This window comes from Melospiza melodia, chromosome 6 (assembly GCF_035770615.1).
Source record: "Melospiza melodia melodia isolate bMelMel2 chromosome 6, bMelMel2.pri, whole genome shotgun sequence".
In the NCBI taxonomy this organism is placed as follows: Eukaryota; Metazoa; Chordata; class Aves; order Passeriformes; family Passerellidae; genus Melospiza; species Melospiza melodia.
Window position 1 is genome coordinate 71,040,824 of NC_086199.1, and position 18,518 is coordinate 71,059,341.

An 18,518-nucleotide genomic window follows, 5' to 3' on the forward strand; every position below is an offset into this window, starting at 1 on the left:
TTAAACAAAGGCCATATTTATCTTACAAAACAAAGTTTTATACACAAGCTTCATCCCCCAAAACAAATTAGCTCTGGGCTTTAGGTTTCAAACATTCTCACCTCTGACATGTAAACAAAGATTTCACTTCTTGTATCCAACAACTCCAACACAACACGTACAGTGAAACAAATTAAAGGTACAACTCAAGTAAGTTGCTACATGCCAATGGCCCCCAACTTTACGGCAGCATTTCTGATACACAAAATATCGATTTCCTCCTGCCAACAGAGATGGGCAAAAAGCCCTTCCACAGATATTCCCTATTATTTCTGTAAAGACTATCTTTGCTCTCCTTATAGTGAGAGGGTCATAGCCTCCGTGTGGAGATGCCTTTCTGTTCTGTGTAAAATTGAAACAGGGAGCCTAATGGGTCTTGTTAGAGATTAAACAGGCACACTGATACCTAGTTGAAATTGAACTTAACACCTCAGGTTGCTCATGTCAATTTTCTGAAACATGGTGAAAAAAGGTAATTCTCAATTAATGAACCATTGACTTGGGGTTGGTAGAAATCAATAACATGAAACAGTACGAAACTATACAATCTTAATCAGTATTCTGTAACAAAAAGGCTTTTAGACAGACACAGAGTAATTGGCTGTTCCTTTGTGGCCCATCCTCTAAGCTATACAATTGTCCAATTAAAATATAACATCAGTAACAACACAGTTGTTTGTTTTGTGGTTTGGGGTTTTTTTTATATGCACTAGGTTACATTTGTTAAATCAAAAGTTGCAGACACTGAAAGAGCATGAACAGAAGGGTAAAACATGAAATCAAATCCAAGGGATCAAATTCAGGTCAGATACCACAGTTATGAACCTTAGCCTCCCAATTCACTATCCTTCTAATTATATGTAGAGGCTTGACGATAGAATTCACATCTCTTGGGTTCCACCAGAAACATAACATTGCTCAAGTAGAAATTTCTATTGTAAAATCCTCTCAGGACAACTTCACATCTTTCACAGAAGAAACAAGATCTGCTTCAAATTAAACTCATTTCCACCAAACAGTAAGCACCCACACAGTCGTACAAAACCAAGAAAAAATACCAAGAGTTCTTGAAGACGATCAGAAAGGTTAGATGTGCACTAGAGAAAGTACACTCAGGAAAGTAAGCTCAGGAAAACTTCCCCAGCCCTTTTCCTCTCCTCACAGATTTAGGGTAAAATCAAAGGGTTGCATCAAAATGGTCCCACTATATCACAGAGCAACAGAAGTTCCAGAATGGAAGTTAAAAACCTGCTGCAAACAGTGTGCTCAGAGGTGTCAGAATAAAGGTCAACATTTCCTTACCTTGACCTGCCCTTTTGAGTTCATTATTGACTAATGTGTTCTTAGACTAGTTTTGCCTACTTGAAAATTTTATAATATAAGCTAACATAAAAAAATTGTTACATATTTGCACTGCATACTGGCCACTAATAATAGAGCAAATTATAGAGGTGTTGGTTGGGTTTTAAATGATAAATGATGACACTGCTACCTCTAGGACTGGGCAGGATGCACATGATAGAAATCATTAATGTTGGAAATGACCTCCAGAATCATCAAGTCTAGCCTTTGACTGAACACTACCATGTCAACCAAACCATAGCACTAAATGTCACATTATTTGTACACTTCCAGGGATGGTAACTCCAGCACTTCTCCAGCCCATTCCAATGCTTAACCCCTTTACAGTGAAGAAAATTTTCCCAATGTTCAACTTGAACCTCACCTGGCACAGCTTAAAGCTATTTTCTCTTCTTCTATCACTAGTTGCCTGGGAGAAAAGGCTGACCCCTCCCATAAAATATGATCTTTTAGATCATAATCCATCCAAACATGCACCTGTTTTAACAGGTTGAGGGGAAACAACAAGTCATTTAAAACAACAAAGTAGTAATTTATTTCTTTGACAAGTTAAAAATTAAGCTAGATGGTTCTTTTTTAGCATGTGTCATTTGAGACTGTCAGGCACAGTATCATAAGAAGGTAGCCATTCAGACCCAAGGAGGTAGCTTGGTACTTGAACGAATGGCAGAACTGAAAATTAAGCTGTCCCATGACAAGAGACCCCAAAAACTGCAGTTGTAACTCAGTCCAATATATTCCAGTAAAAATTCTGACTGATCGGCTGCACGAAGGAATCCTTCACTTCATGGAGACTGCTCTTCTGCAATCCTTTGTGCTTTATAGGTGTTACACAACAGAATGTATTTCAGATTTCCTTAAATATGGTGGATAGGTTGGAAACTAATAGCACACAGACAAGCAGTCCTTACAAGGCTATGTTTTTAGCCAATCTTACACAAGAAACCCACAAAACATTTAGGCTACAGATTATGGCAGATTAAGCACATTCATTTTAAGAGAAGGAAAAAAAAAATCAGAAAAATTCTTTGTAGTTATCTTTGGGAGCCGGATCCTGCATGTAAATTTAGACAGTGCCATGCCAGTGCTAAGGGTTTTTTTGGTAGAAACCCACAAAGAGGATTTTCTTTTCTCTTTTAATGAGAAACAACACCAGGATATCACTTTCAGGCATCTAGATGTTATTATCTCTGATGCAGCACTTGCAAGGAAATACAGTACAGCTAGCAGAAAGAGGCAAACCAAAGGAAAATGTTGTACTTAGTAGTAATTAAAATGCCCAAAGTTATTTCAAAAGCTTATTTAAGCCCTCTGAGAAGGAAAAGCATGGAAGAGGTGTCAGCATTCCATTAACAATGCACTTATTATCCACCATCAGCTGGAAATACTAGAGAACTTGGCATCTTGTTAACACCAGAATCAGTCATTTGATTAGGCATAGATTCTCACCCTCCAAAATGAAACGAATCCTAAGCCTTGAGAACAGCACAGCACATTGGACACTGTCACACAGGCCATCATGGTTTTATTGCACAAACCAAGCAGCAGCATGGCTACATTTTACAGAGAGACTGGAAAGCTGGATTTGAACAGCAGCATGAAATTGTTTAATTAAGAACTTTTTTTAAGAATTATTGAACTTATTAAATTTAATGTCAGGCTTGAAATTAAATACCCAAATATATTAAACATTTAAAAAACCCCAAGACTGCTACCTTAGTGTCTCACAGTATGTCTCAGCTTTATCATGAGATCCATATAGAAACAAATAAGGAAAAGGTGAAGAGTTTGGGGAGAGCAAGCAACATAAACTGTATCCAGGGTTCTGGTCTAGGGGCTAAAGCCGGTGGAAATGATTCAGAACGTCACAGTTGTTCTAGTGCCAACACTTTATGGAGAAAAGGGGAAATGCAAAGTAGAACTGGCATTATATAGAAACCCTATTAAAAAGGTAACAGCTCTTTGGGAAAGGATGTTTCTGTAATGGTTATTCCTTTTGTCCCTTTAGAGCCATTCTTTTTGGGGTCTACACAATTAAAAAAAGCTTCACTGCTATTGGAACATTTACCAGCTCTGTAACTTCCTTATTTGTTAAAAAGTGTACAAATCCTACAACCTGGCTGAACGCTTACAGGGCTTGTTAAAGGTCAGCAAACAGCCATGAAAGCAAAGAGGCAGTGGTAGATTATCTTTTCAAAGTGAAAGAAGGAAAGAATCACTAAAGATAAAGGGGAAAAAAAAAGTCAGATGTCCAGTAGCAGCAGAGAGTGTGAAGAAATTTAATCATCCTACCCTGGCAAGCATCCTCATTCTTCTGCAAATACCAAGGCTTTTATCTCTCAGCTGTCAAATACCAAGGCACTGTTTATCATGTAATAGGCAAGTGCAAAATTCAGTGGTAGAATTTTCATATTCTGCAAAGGCTTATTTAGACAGATAAAAGGAAGCTCCCTTATAATTATAGATTAATTACAAAAAAAGAAAAAAATCCCATGTGACCTCCATTAATTTCAGTATGAAGTCCAGTATACTGGATGGCATTTCTATATTTATTTCCTAGTATGCAAAAGTTTTCTATTTTTAATAATAGTACAGCAGACGTTGATAAGGAGCAGTCAACCTCAGAAGATGCAGCTGAGACTTAGAGGGTCCTGTGAAATTAACACATTACAAGCTTTGATTTGCTGAGATAAAGAGAATAAGATCAGTATTTTTCAGAGACTACCAGTTACATTTAATGTATGTGTCATTAGAGAAAAATCCCTAGAAATGAGGAAGGTAACACAAAGATTTTGTTTCAAGCTATTTGACCAGTTTGCCCCTACTGAGACTTAAGTTAGTTCACTGCATTCTGCAGCCAACCAGACCAGAGTAACCCTGGAAAAAGATTAAAGGGAAAAAAATTTGAGCCTATTAACAATTTCAATTTCTTAAATCACTATAAACATGCCTCTACTTCAAGAACCTTCCAGAAAAAGCAGGCTGACTTCCTCAGATACCACAGGTTTTGTGCAACAGTCTTACACCTGCCTTACATTTCATTCAAAAGTTTTAAAGACTTCTGAATGAAGAAGCTGAGATCCCAAGCAAGTCCCAAATCAGCCAGCAACAGAACTCCAAACATGTCAGAGAAACAATGACTTGCTGCCCAGCTGTGCAAACCTTTTTAAAACCCCCAAGTCCTGCAGCTTTCTGCCCCACAGTATTCTCTCTGTATGAATGACATGCTGACTGGGCTCCTGAATATATTTTACTGCCTCTCCAAACACACCTAGCAGGTATTGATTGACAGGTTATTATCTTGTCATCTCATTTCTTGTATTTCCCACTCTTGCCCCACTACAAGAAGTAGAGAAAAATGATCTGTCTGCAGTATTTTGAAACAAAAGATGTAACTGTTCCTTCCAAGGGCTGACCACTACTACTTTCAATGATATCCACATGACAAGACAGTCATGCAAAGCAAATTCAGGATATGGGGATCACAGTGATTCAGGAGAGTATTTGCAAGAAAAGAGTCAAAATTATGTTACAGGGAAAAGAGCACGAGTTGGATTGGGATTGTGTGTGAAATTGTCTTCACTGCCTTTTTTTTTCCCTTCTTTGAATTCTTTCAAGTAAAGCCATAAATGCTCATTTTCCTTGTGATCTGAGCAGATCTCAGATAGCAGAGGAAATTCACAACTCAACTTTCATACAATTCAGTAGCCTTTCCCCCATCCTACCATTGCACATATATTAGGCACACATTAAGAGTGCAAGACTGAAAAGGAAAATATTTCTTAAGCCAACTCTGTGGCTGATGGCATGATGGCATTCTGCTCCTGTCAGTGTGGCAAATGGAGTCTACCACAGTGTACTCTTCTGTATTGAGAGAGAAATTACTCCTGCCCATCAGTCACAGAGTAGATGAGATACAAAATCCATTCCCATGATGAATAAATCAGAGTTAAAAAAGGTCAGGATGTCTTCAGTGTCTGCTGGGGACAAATCTCATTTAAGATTATTACGTTCTTGTCAAGACCTTCACCAGAGTCAGTTTACTTATCTCCTCCTTCCCTTCCTGTACTTCCTCCTTCTTTGTCCTAAAGTCACTCAGCTGTGCACGTATTTATTGCTTTAGTTTTTAACATCACATTGTTTTCTTCAGCAAAGTAGGATATCTTGCCCTGCCTGTAACAATGAAGACAGCTTTAAGCTCAAATAGTGTCCATTCCAAACTCAGCTCTCAGAAATGGAAAAATACATGGGGTGAGGCTTACACCCCTCAAACCCACCCTTTGAAGGCTTTGAAACTCCTAGTTGCCCAACAAGAGATGGATTTCAAAATCTGAAAGGAAAATTCTGACAAGTTTTAACAACACAAGCTAAAGTTGCAGTTAAAAGTTGCTGTGCAATTCAAAGACTAACTCTTCCCTATTTATCAGTTGTAGTGGCCCAAACATATCCTAGGTACTCCAAGAAAGGTTGAAGATTTGCTTTACTGTCAACTCATTACTCACAGTTCCATTTTCCAGTGTGGCAGAGAAAAGCAATGTAGCTCAAGTGATCATCTGAGAACAAGAGCTTGTTCAGGACAAAGTGAGGGCAGGGGATGGTTGGCTTCTCTGAACTAAAAGCTTTCTCATGATCTCAAATCAAACCCATGACTACTAATGGACTCCAACTAGGTCCTTCTGAGAGGCTGTCAGAATATTTTTTCCAAGCTGTCCTTGCAAAACCCTCCTTATAGCTCCATCTCAAGTCCTCAATTTTTTTGTACTGCAAGAAGAAGTCAGGTGAAAAAACACTCCGCTTTAGTACTCTGAAAATAGTTTTTAGCCAGAAGCTACTATAAATTCACAGGACATTTAAAATAACTGCTGGTATGTCATGGAGACTCAAACTATTTGGAAACACTCTTATTTGCTCCACACTTTAAGTGTCTTTACAGATTTCTGGTCTTGGCTGTAATTCATGACAGCAGCAGGAAAGTGTGTGTGTGTGTGTGCCCTCCCAGCAGTTCACTTGCTGCTGCTGTTTTCCCTCTAATCTAGTCAGTCCTTGATCTGCAAGCATAAAATTTGTTCCTCTAGGAAAAAAGAAAATCATTACACACAAAAGGCTTAAAATCTCAACTTGGGAATTAGCAGGTACATTTAAAGGTATTTTTTCCCCTGGTATTTGCCTCAAATGAAAAGAAAGCAGATACTGATATTGCAGAAGAACAAGATAGCTTTATATAAGGTCTGCTTAGCCCTTCACCAAAATACTTTCTAACAGAGTCAATAATCAATTAAAGAACTACTCGACTTCAGGAACAATTCTACACACAACCTGGAAGAAAAGCATTCGGCTGACAAGAACAGCCCTGTCAGAGGCACGGGAGCCGTGTGCCGAAGCAACCACAGCCCCGCGCCCTGGCCGGGGCAGGCGGCGCTGGGAGAGGCCCTCCCGACACCGCAGAATCGTAGGGCAGCACTCCCACTCAAGAGGATTTGTGACTTTCCACAGGCACTGCGCATCTGTGCACAGGTCGGAGGGCACATTTCGCTTTAAGTGTTATGGAAAGTGCCCACTGAATCAGCCGAAGGTTTCTCATTAACACTGTGAAAGCTCGTTTCAGGTCTGAAAATAAAGCCAAAGGTTAGCAAGACGAACAGCTACTGTGCATGCCATGGCTTTCACTCCTTTGGATGCTTAGCATCCACAAACCCAGCTGCCTGTATGGGCAACACTACCTTTAAAAACACCCTGCTCCTGACTGAGAAACGAGGAATTGTTTCCACAGCAAGGACCTTAACAAGCAGGCGAGGTTGAAAATCTTGTAATAGAGAAGGCAGTGACAAGGGAAAATAAGCTTTGTTAACTCCCCAAGAGTTATTTGTGAAATTAATTAGCTAATTATGAAATAAGCCCAGACCCATTCTTGCTGTCCCGGAATTTAAGCTGAGGAAAAACGCAAGTGCAATAATCGTGCGATGGGATAAAAGCGGCAGCGCCGCGGCTGCCGCCGGGCCCGGGGCGGGCGGGCGGGCGGCCCTCGGCAGCCCCCTGCTGGAGCCGCCCGGCATTGCCGCCCCGCAGCGGCCGACAGCCCCACACACAGCGGCCGGCACCGAGGGCGGGCTGCTGGAGCAACGCGCTTCTAAGCTGCCATTTGCGGTTCCCACACTTGGTCGGGATTGTTTAACTGCGCAAGACAGCTGAATAAAATGTTTGAGAGCAAATATCGGCAATTCAGCAGTGACCTGAGAAGGCGCCGACGCAAGCTCCGGAGAGCAGCGGGTGAAGCCTGTCCCACAGGCTGCGCCAGCCCCTCCCTGCGGCACGCTTGGCAGCCGCTCCTCAATTCAGCTTTAAGTGTTTGTTTTTAATCGCACATGTCGGCATGCCGGGTGGTTAACTTACAATGTGTCACACAAAACAAGAACAAGCCTCCGAGTTAATCAAATACCAACAAAACGTCTCGTGTCATATTAATGCTACTTGGATCAGACCCAGGAGGAGTAAAAGCCAAGATCCTTCTGCTTTCCTCACTATCTTAATCACTGTGCTACACACTGAGGTTGCTAGAAACACGAACATCAAGAGCTGACCTCTTGTATGCTATCAAAAAGAGGCTTTAAGTGATGCCTGCAGCTGCATCTGTTCCTGGCTAGAACAACGGGGAAGCCAGGTGAGCTCTGCAGCGCACACAGGAGACCCCAAGCCTGTCCTTGTGGTCCATACAAGCTCACCGACACACAACAGGTACTACTCGGCTGGACAAGGCATCCTTCAGCCTCTGCATCGTGGGAATGATGTGAAGGTTCACTCACTCCACTTACACCCACTCCAGAGAGAGGCATTATGTCTCCATGGGCACTCAGCAGCTTTTGCGCTGGCACCCAAGCACAGGTGGCCATGCACTGGGGTGAAACTGGTGACCTGCAGCCAGAGTCGAATGCAGAATATCTCTTTCAGGAGCTGAAACACATGTTAAAGGAGTCTGAGCACATGTTAAGCTCAAACCAGCGACCAAACTGTTTTTTCATTAGAGCTGGATTCAGGTAGTCACAATCTTTTAAAGATCTCCAGATATCACAGAAAACAGATTTCTCTAAATAAAGTAGATTCTTAAACAAAAATCAAACTTCGTAAATGAGGGTTTTTTCATCCTTTTTCAATGTAAAAGTACAAGATCCATTAACTGGAAGAATTAACCCACTTCCCTGATCAACTGATTCTAATATTTAGAGGGAAAAAAAAAAAAAAAAAAAAAAAAAAAAAACAAACTCTCAAGATGCTAGGAACAATATACTGCAACAACAGTAACATTCTCAAGCTATAAAAACACTAAACCAAACGCAGAGTCTCAATTTGCATTTCCCAAAGTGAGCCCTAACTTTAACATATTGTACTAGCAATTAAATCTTGGAGGTTTATTCTTTGCCTTTTGTAGGGGTGAGTGGGAGGCATCGGGTCTTTTACAAAATTACACTTTCCAGTGCTAGATACACATGAACAGCTGGGTCAGCCAAAGAGGATGAGTTCACATAACTAACTAGAATTATACCACTTCTGTATCCAAGAGATACAGGCAAAACCTTTCCCCTTTTTAGGGGAAAACGAACTAATAAAAAAAAAAAAAAAAACAAAAACAAAAAAAAAAAACCACAACCCACTCAAAAAACCCAGAACACATCACTACACACACAAATCTCCAGAGAATTTGGGAAGATGGGGAAAGAAGAAGGACTTTGGCTTTGAACTTCTGCACAGGACAGAACCTTTATTATTTTTATTATACCTTTACAGTAAAATTTGAGTTTTGGAAAGTTAAAAACAGCAGAGGTCAACAACATCGCCCATTCCTTAGAATCTTAAATGGATGAACTGGTATTCATTAGGTGAATGCCTAACTCCAAAACTGAAGTCTCATTTGCAAAGAAATTAAGTAAGTTGTAGTTCAATACTATAAATCTGTTCTTTCAACTGTAACAATATTCCAATATAATCATTTAACAATCCTATATCCCAAGACCCTCTCACAACTCACAGAAATACCTTATTTTTAGCCTTATTTGCAAAATAGATGTAATATTTTTTATAAAGAATACATACTTCTTTTTGGATGCCAACTAGAAAAATACATTCATTTTTCATAATACAAGATCCAAAAATATAAAGCTACCTAAAATTTTTAGAGCAGGTATATCCTACTGAATATCACATACTTTGGGCAAAACTTGAAACCAGTAGTATGTTACTGGTAGAGAGGGACCATAACAGGAGACAAAACATAGCATTAGATAAATTCTCTCACCACACAAGTATCAGATAGATAGAAAGAGGATAGATTCCCCATAATATGTCAAAAAATGTATCACAATAGTTTAATAATCCAAAACATTAATAAGGAACATGCATTGGTCTTCAGTGTGTTCACCAAATAAAGAAGATATAGAATTACATATGTCCATACTAGTGCAAGACCACTTTCTGTAAAAATTGCTCTAGAATTCCACCCAGTTTCAAATTATATTATTTTCTCCTAGAATATTATCCTAGAGAGCGAGCAAACTAACACAAGAACTCTCACTTTACAGCTCATTCATAAGTTCATAAACAGTTTTTTTGAAAAAAACCTATTCCTCAGAATCAGGTTGGGTTTTGTGATCCAAAATGATCAGTCCAGAAGAGGCCAGATTGATGCAATTGTGCAATCACAGTGGTATTAAAGTAGTGGTTCAAACTGTTCACAAACAGCTGAAATCAAGGCAGGCAGCAGGCTGAGACTACAGATGTTTATGAAATGTTAACTGGGCATTTCCCTCAGTTCTGAGGAGAATTAACAGCCTCATGTACCGACCTTATGATTTAATTGCCTGCTATAATACTCTGATAGTTTAGCAGTTCAAGATATCATCATTGTTAACACACTGATATATTGATTCAATTTCACTCCTGACCTGGATTTACTGCATTGCTCATTCTTATTTAGTACTTCAGACTGTAGCTATATGTAAGAGCGAGACTTACTTGACTCTTTTTTTAGTCCATTAGGAACAAGCAGGAACTGCTTCCTTTTTCAGCTTCCAAAGAGGACTGATAGCTACAAGCCTGAAAGATTGATTGTGCTGCTTTTGGCTGGGGTAGAGTTAATTTTCTTCACAGCAGCTGGTATGGGGCTATGTTCTTGATTTGTGCTGAACACAGTGATGATAATATAGAGATGTTTTTATTATTGCTGAGCAGGGATTACACAGAACAGCCAAAGTACTTTCTGGTTTTCATACTGCCACAGTGGTGAGGGGACTGGGAGTGCATGGGAGGTTGAGAGGACACAGCCAGGACAGGTGACCCCAGCTGACCAAAGGGATATTTCAGACCATATGGCATCATGCTCAGCATATAAAGTGGGAGGAAGAAGGAGGAAGTGGGGGATGTTTGGAGTTATGATGTTTGTCTTCCCAGGGCCGTGCTCTCCTGGGGATGGGTGAGCATCTGTCTACCCATGGGAAGCAGTAAATTAATTCCTTTTTTTGCTTTGCTAGCATGCACAGCTTTTGTTTTCCCTATTAAACTGTCTTTATCTCAACACATGAGTTTTCTAACTTTTATCCTTCCAATTCCCTCTGCAAGCCCACTTATGGGTGAGTGGCTGCTGACTTGGGTTAAACCACAACATCTATTTAAGAACAATTGTCTGCATCTTAATGTTAGTGTATTCGCCCACCTAAATAAAAAATACATAGTAAAAGAACATATATTCTTTTACACCATTTCATATATCTCTAACCAGTATAAAAACAGTGACAAATGTCTGCTACTTCAGCCAGGTAATAAGATACATAGTACAAACCTCTATTGCTAGAGAAAAACCACACTCACTAGTAATTGACCAAGATGCATCTTCTGACAGAGGCTTCCCATTGACCTTTCACACTGAAGTATCTTTTCATTTGGATCTCACTTTTTTTTTCAGCTACTGTCCCCAGGCAAAAGGTAAAACTACTGTTGCCCCATCCTATGGGCAAAAGCCCACAGGGAAAACCAGATGGCTACTCACACACTTGACAATATCATTGTATTAACAAGATCCACTGATAAAAGGTTTCCCACACTTAAGTTATGAGAACCTTTCTTCTGCAACCCACCAGGCACTTGGAGGCTATTTACGCTGCCCTTAACAGCATATGCTGTGCACTCATACAACACTTAGTGACAGAATGATTTGCAGGGCATGGAGTAGGCTAGAAAAGAGGGATGCTGAGCTGTCAAAGAAACCTCTCATTAAATCATATGAAAATAGTGGAGAGGAAAGGATAGGACATAGGGAGGAGTGGAATAAAAACAATTTCAATAGCTTTCATGCTGTTTCTAGAAGACAATGTAACATAGCTGCTGAATGGAAGATGCCTGCTGTCAGCAACAAGCATACACCAACAGGAATACAGATGGGTGGGGGCTGAGAGAGGGAGAAAGGGATACACACAGACACTGTTTATTAATCACATTTCAGATTGTCAACTTCCCCCAGAGAACTAAATTAAATCAAGCATGAGTAAGCCAATATAGCCAATGGAGAATTTAAAGAAGAGACCCAGCTTTACTAAAACAATGATGATAAATTTAATAGAAACACATTAGAACTTTTGATGGATATGAAAGTGTTTTATAATCTAACAGAAATACTAAGTCAGACTTTGTGCACAAGACTGAGGTGACACTACAGGTCATTTCTTTTGCAGAAACAAGAACTGGTTTGGCCAACAGAAGAGCACAGCTGCAAGGAATCATGCCTTAGAGACAGATGATACTGAAACATTGCTCTTCAGCCTCAGGGCATTTACAGAAGTAGCTCAGGAAATGCTTTTACAGATGAGAGGACACGCCAGGTACATAAAGTCCCAGTTCCAAAGAACAGACAGCCTCACTGCTAATTTCTTTTTCTGCTTTTTAAGAAACCTGCCTTTCTGTTTAAAGTTATCTGACAAGTCCAATCACCTTTTCGAAGACTCAAAAAGGCCAAAACAAAGAAAAAACAGAGAAATTGACAAGCTATGTATCAGGCAGTGTTGTATTATTTATACATTACGATCACAATATCTGATTCAATTTTCAAGTATCTTCCACCTATAAAAGCCCAAAAACTTAGTTTGCTTTTTCATCATCCTCATCTATAAAGAAGAACAATAATTTCTGTTTCATACACAAATAATACTGTGGTTCAAAGAAGGCCAAACTACTTGACTAGAGCCACAGACAAAGTCAAAGTTAAGAATCATAGAATATCCTGAGTTGGAAGAGACACAAAGATCATCAAAGTCCAGCTCCTGGCCCTGCACAGGACAGCCCCGAGAATCACACCATGTGCCTGGGAGCACTGTTCAGACACTTCTTGAACTCCGTCAGGCTTGGTGCTGGGACCAGCTCTCTGGGGAGCCTGTTCCAGTGCCCAGCCATGCTCTGGGGGAAGCACCTTTTCCATACCCAATGCAAACTTCCCTTGACTCAGTGCCTGCCCCTCCTCTTCCTCTAACAATGAAACCGCAGCCTGTGATGACATCTCCCCTCAGTCTTCTCTTCTCCAAGCTGAAGGAACCATGAGACCTCAGCCTCCCCTCATATGGCTTCCCTCCAGGCCCTTCATCATTCTCATGGCCCTCCTTTGGGTGCTCTCTAATAGTTAAATGTCTTTCTGACACTGTGGTGCCCAAACTGCACACAGGCCTTGGCTTGTGCCAGAACAGAGTCGGGCAATCCCTACCCTCACCTGGTTGGCGATGCTGCCCCTGATGCACCCCTGGGCATTGCTGGCTGCCAGGCCACACTGCTGGGATAGATCATAGCCGTCCCTTTCCCAGTCTTTTGCTTTTGTTACATGACCACAGAACTGCAGAGGTCAATCCAGGCTGACTGGCAATTGGACAAAAAAAGCAGATCATTTAAAGAGGCCCTCTGTAGAAGGATTTGACTGTGGGATGTCATGAGGCAGCACACTGAAGAGAGTGGTTTGACTCAGGAAGGTAGAGGAGGGCTTAGCAGATAGCACAGCTTTGCACCTGCCAGCTTCACAGAACTTCAAGACACTGGTCTGGTAGACTACATACACACATACTTACCCAGGTATGTAGTACACAACACTAAGGCACACAGGCAACTTTGTTAAGTTACTTTACACCAGAAAAGGCAACAGAATTTAGCAGAAAGCTTGATAGTGAAAGGAAACTGAACTGCTATTAACTGCCTCATTTTCCAGCGTCGTTTCTTTGAGGTTCTTTGGATATTGGCAGTTGGGAGACAGACACACTAAATATTACTAGCAATAAGAAAATGCAAAACAGAACAGATAAAGTTTGCAGCATTTAAATATTGGTATGGCAATTGTTGCAACAGACATTTGGCCCAACAATAATTGGAAAAGTGCCACCCAGCCACCAAAACTGGATCTGTTTATAGACACGTACCTTTTTGAAATTAAACACCTGTATCATAGACTTCAACTGAAGGTCTCATCGCAGATGAGGTGCCTGAAAAGGCACGTTCCTCTGGCATCTACTGGTTTCAATAAACTCATATTCTTATAAGTGAATACACCAACATGAAGTTAACAGTTTAATTATTTCAGACATTTCAAATGCATGGTAGTACCTCAACTGAAACACAACTGTACTTGATTTTAGTTCGATCCATACAGACCAGTCAAGTGCTGGTCTCAAAACTCAATCCTGAATGAGCAACCCACAAAACTCCCAGATTCTTTGGATTGGAGATTCTCAAACTGTGGATAAGGAGCCCTAAAGCTTCCCACACAAGCATGCAATATAGATTTATCCTGCAGAAGATACAAAACAGCAAAGACTACATGCATCCATGGAGGCAGATTATAAGGCTCACACAAGACACTAGGTTCTAAACTCCTGCAAATCATCTGATTTACAGTAACTATCTCTGTGTATTCTTCACCCACAGCAAGTGTAAAACAATTTGAATTAAGAACACCACAGTTATTTGGAAATGAAATTTCCCAAGATCTGTTATATACTGCGGAGCTGCTAAGACCCATTGCTTTTAATAAAACTTTACTCCACAAGGCCTAATCTCCAACAAAAAATGGAACATCTCTGCTGGGTCTGAAAACTACAGAAGGGGTAGCAGACAGTTCAGACACAAGACTCAGGCTTATTGCCAAACTGATCATAGTAGGTTGGCTGATAAAATCTTCATGCTTAGTACTTAAAGGCCATGGAAGAAAACACACTGGTTTGTAAACTCCCAACAGGGACTATCACTGTTAATCAGTGGCATAGCTTTGCAACTAGACCATACCACCTTGAAATGAGCTTCAGTATATGCAGCACTACTTAGTAATGCAAGGCCAAAACAAACTACAGCCATGCCCCAGTATCAACAAACAGACACTCCTGAAATGCATAGTTTTTAGCAGTTTGACAGAGTAAAGCTACTTTTCCCACAAAAATTAGTGTAATAAATAGGAGATATATGCAGCAAAGAATATACTGAGATATCCTAATGGAGAATGTCACAGAAGATTTAATCACCACCAGATTTCATTGCTACCACTTTTCTTGATTAATTCAATGGAAAAGGACAGAAAAGTGATCATATCAATTAACACTGCACTGTATTAAATGATCAGCAACAGAACTCTGAAGTGGAGAATAAAGAAGCAACAGATACAGCAAGGTGTGGCTGTACTTGAGTAAGTAAATCCAGTTCTCTCACTGCAATCACACTTCCATTTTAACATTCAAGATCACACAAAATCTACATGAAAGTAGCTCAGACGTGTGGCAGCACAGATAAGCCACGGTGAATTTCTTGCAAAGAAGGAAGCAGTTCATACCATTTAGAGCAGTGTGCTCCTCTGCAGAGCCCACTGCCCTTCACCGGCTGCTGATGACAAACCAGCCCTACACAGCCTGCTCTGTGAAGTGCCAAGCACACCAGCACTCCAGATGCTAATTGCTACTGCTCCCCTGTGCCTCCCTTTCACATGAGGGGATAAAAAAAAGTATGTCACAAGGATCACAGAGATACTAAAGATGAAGGGAGAATAAAAAACCCCCGTGAATTTGGCAGATGGATCACGATGTCAAGAGATAAAGTATCGCTAGGGCATAAACAGCCTTCCTGCGGCAGAGTGTGGGAGCTTCCCCTGTGACAGCGCACAGCAGCTCGGGGAGAGGAGCGGACAGCTCGGAGCCCTTCCTGCCAGCTCGGGGAGAGGAGCGGACAGCTCGGAGCCCTTCCTGCCAGCTCGGGGAGAGGAGCGGACAGCTCGGAGCCCTTCCTGCCACCTCGGGGAGAGGAGCGGACAGCTCGGAGCCCTTCCTGCCACCTCGGGGAGAGGAGCGGACAGCTCGGAGCCCTTCCTGCCACCTCGGGGAGAGGAGCGGACAGCTCGGAGCCCTTCCTGCCACCTCGGGGAGAGGAGCGGACAGCGCGGAGCCCTTCCTGCCACCTCGGGGAGAGGAGCGGACAGCGCTGAGCCCTTCCTGCCACCTCGGGGAGAGGAGCGGACAGCGCTGAGCCCTTCCTGCATGGCCGGGCCTGCAGCGCCCCCGCGCGGCCGCGCCGCCCCGCGAACGCAACCTCGCCACCGAGCTTTCGAAAAGCCCCTTGGGGCATCCGATGCCATGCACGGGATCCGGCAGGAGCTGCACTTCTAACTCAGTTACTCTAACTTAGTTTAATTAAAAAAAAAAAAAAAGTTTAACAGCAGCAAAACATTGAGATTCAGGTGACACACAGATACCAGCCCTGCCTTGGCATGTCTCTTGCCTCAAATGCTGCCAGGCTGCCACACTGCACTTGGGACCAACGTCTGCCATTCCATACCAGTTGTTACCCACATAGACACCTACTCCATTTAGTTATGTACATGATGGACATGTAAAATTGTCCCATTATTTGTAGAAGGCTGTTATGCAGCACTGTAAAAATATGACAGTCCATGAAGGGGAAACTTATTTTATTGCAGTATGTACATAGAACAGTGCTTCCAATTCCTCTCCTTTCAGAAGGGCAGTAGATATGCTGTGCAAGATGGGAAATGAAGTTACTATGATGCCATCTGGGGAAAAAAATGGTTCAGGGCTAGACAGAGACTCTGGAGAACCTTCCATCCCTTATGCACTCATTACCAGAAGGCAAGCAGACATGGTCTCCAATTCATAGATCCCAGGAAACAAGACTGCAGTAGTCACAACAACACTGTTTTACGTATTGCAAAGCATCTGATTTAAGTAGGAAAGTGCTGTCAGAAGAAATAAGAAATCTGAGCAAGAGAAGAGCAGCAAAGATAAGATAGTACCCTGAATGGTATTTAAGTCAAAGGACTTCAGAGTTTTTTTTTCCATGAGGTATTTGCAATGATTCCTGCAACTACATGTTCTTTACAGTGATTCTGGTAGGTCTGTGTTGGTAGACAGCAGCTTCTAAGGAACACTTCTGTTACTCAACTCCAATATCCAAAGTCAGCTATAAATTCAGCATAATCCTGATTGCTCTCCTTCAGGACAAATTTTCCACTTCTTCTGCCAAACAGACTCTAGTTTCAGTTGTGCTCTCAACATCCCTCCTATTTTGCTACTCTTGAGGTCATTGTAAATTCAAAAGGTACATACTGAGCTCAGACTATCTACTGTGTCATCACTTAATCAAATCAGCTCAACTGCTACAGTTCTTTTTCCTCACACCAGCAAAGTGGGCATATCCAGACCACATACTTCTCCCAGACCATCCAATAAGTCACAGAAGTAGAATGTTAACACCAACATATTTCATTGTCATTCAAACCAGCAGAGTTGCAGGGAGAAGAACTTGCTTTCATTTTAAAAAGTTAGTTTGAAAAATACTGAGCCACATTGAAAAAACCTCTTTTGATTATACAAGTAAAAGCCACAGTCCAAAATCTAAGCCTATTCCTGATAAACTGATGAGACAAGATAGGTTTAAACTGATGAGACAAGATAGGTTTTACATTCCAGGATATAGTCTCCAGGCTCATGTAATCATCAGCTTCAGCTAGTGACCAGAATTCTTACTTCAATGAACTGTCATTACATCCTGACTTGGCATTGCTTACAAAGTAAGGAGGGGAAGGGAATATTAATATTATATCCTCCAAGTATTTATAGAATAATCACAACATTCTCCACATTTATTTACTTCTGGCTTTATAAGAGCTGCAAAAGAAACCTACCTTTCACTTACCTCTATATACTGTAATTATCAACACAAAGTATATGAAATGGCAGAACAAGAAATTACAACTTAGTAAGAAAACTTTAACAGAATGCTCAACAAGATGGGATGGGAGCAGCAACTTCCTAAAACCATCCACTTGGCTCATATTCCCTTTAAGAATGGCTGTCAGTATTAATGTTGTATCAGCATCTTTTTCTCTTAAAGGAAAAATATAAAACACATTTATGTTTCCCAGAGACATGTCATGGTATTTTAACAGTAAGTTGCTAATAAGAATCTCAGCACTCTCTGGGTCATTTAAGCCATCCACAGTGATTATGAGTGATTGTGTTTTAGAAGCCAATGAACTGAAGACAAAGCTCAGGATGTATCATCACTTGCAGCAATGTTAGCAGCTTCTATTCAAAAGAAAGCAACACCTATTTTCTGCATATATTCAATGTCTGTGACTTTTGCACAGTGGGGAAAAAAAATCTGTTCCCTGTATAAATCCAGGGCATGTCATCGCAAACAAGGTTTTTAATTAAAATTGGCATCTTTGAGCCTCCTGCTGACAGACAGCATTTCATTGCCTCCTCCTCAGATGGCTAAACTGGCTTCCAAGAGAGACCGTGAAAAGAAACGAAATCACTAGAATACCTAACTTTGACAAGTCTCTGCTGGGGACAATTTCAATAGCAGGATGCTGCAGAGAGAGGTAAAGAGAGAAAAGCGGACTGCTTAGGAAGTCTCCCCTAATGAAGACACAAAACATCACAAATAAGACAGTAGAGGAAGCATTTTATTCCTAAGCCTGATGACAGCATGATCAAGCAGGACAATTTTAATCAGAAGCCGTATTGTTAAAGAGAATGCAGAACTGTGTCTGCACCTCAGCAGCCTTCCTCTGAATGCAAAAGAAGGCTTAGGGGCTGGCT

The 18,518-nt window shown here is 41.2% G+C and overlaps 1 protein-coding gene across 6 annotated transcripts in view; it reads right to left on the reverse strand.

The window, feature by feature from the left end:
* The window catches only part of LOC134419574 (transmembrane protein 263-like), a 229,775-nt gene that overhangs the window by 167,245 nt on the left and 44,012 nt on the right, over positions 1-18,518 (reverse strand). The window lies entirely within an intron of this gene.